Below are 1,360 nucleotides of genomic sequence, written 5' to 3' on the forward strand. Positions count from 1 at the left end.
GTTTCAATTAAAAAAAGGAAACACGAACCTTTATTTCATGAAGCGACCAAGTACAAAATATTTGGTCAACTATTAATGTAAATGTAAGAAAACTCACGATTGTAATTATGGGCGGATGAGGACCACTCACACTAGCAAAAGTCAGTTCAAAATTCATTTTATATATTGGACAAAAGTTTGATTTCACACATTCTCGAAATATTTGGTTTTATGTTTAGAGTTCTAGACTTTAGAGGCAGAAATATTAACTTTTTTTTTAAAGAATGCTGTAGGAAAAAATTGGAATTTTTTTTATTTTATGTATAGCATGTGTCGGGAATAAAAGACAGAATAAAATTATATTTTAAAAGAGTATTGTAAAGTATCATTCAGAAATAAAAATAGTCATTTGTGAGGCACCAAATAGTAGGAGGTTTCTTATTTGAATAATTAGGGCCTGTAAACGGACGAGTCGGATTGCGAAAGTTTTGAGACGATTTGATCAATATTTGATTCGTATTTGAATGTATCGGCTCGAGTCGAATTTGAACATTTTCGAACTTTTTTCGAGCAAAAAAAATTTTGGTCGATAGTTCGTACGGGAGACTTAATATTTTATTGATATAATATATATATTATCTATTATATATATATGTATTTCGAGTCTTTCTGACGTTTCGATCTTTCATTCTCGAATATATTATCTAAACAATAGTTCGAATATCTAACTAATAGATTCGAAAATCTCGAGCCGAACTCGAACTTAAATTTTAGCAGAATTCGAGCAAACAAATTAAGAAATTTCTAGTTTCGAATCGAACTCGAACTCGAATATACTTAATTCGAGCTTTAAATTTTACTAATATTCGACTAGATTCGGTTCGTTTACGCCTCTTAATTTGATTTGATATGTGTTTGTGTCCTTTAACTAATGTGAAAACCTTAAAAGCACGCCTGATGTTATAACATACTAATTCATGCGAGATATGTGTAAAATGTATATGTATATGTATATATTTATATGAATATGAGAACGGATACATATTATTTGCTGATCACGGCGGGATTAAACCTAATATTTTTTTGCACGTTTTTTTTGTGCATATAATTTAGGCGGTATCCAATAAAATCGTGAAAACCCAACAGATAATTAAAAATATTTGAAAATTTTGTTGTCTTAAAAGCAAATTTTTTTTTACCGATTAACTTGTCTTGTTTATTTTGCTCCATCAATTCTTGTGTGAGTTCAAGATTTAAACAGAGAATAACATTTAATTTTTAAACAAATAATATTTCTATGAGCGTCGAAGCTATAATTTTTACTAGTTACTCTCCACACGCGGTGCGTGTGTGAACAGTGTTTTTTTTAATTATCGAGAGA

The sequence above is a fragment of the Primulina huaijiensis genome, chromosome 5, assembly GCF_012295235.1.
Source record: "Primulina huaijiensis isolate GDHJ02 chromosome 5, ASM1229523v2, whole genome shotgun sequence".
NCBI classification, from domain to species: Eukaryota; Viridiplantae; Streptophyta; class Magnoliopsida; order Lamiales; family Gesneriaceae; genus Primulina; species Primulina huaijiensis.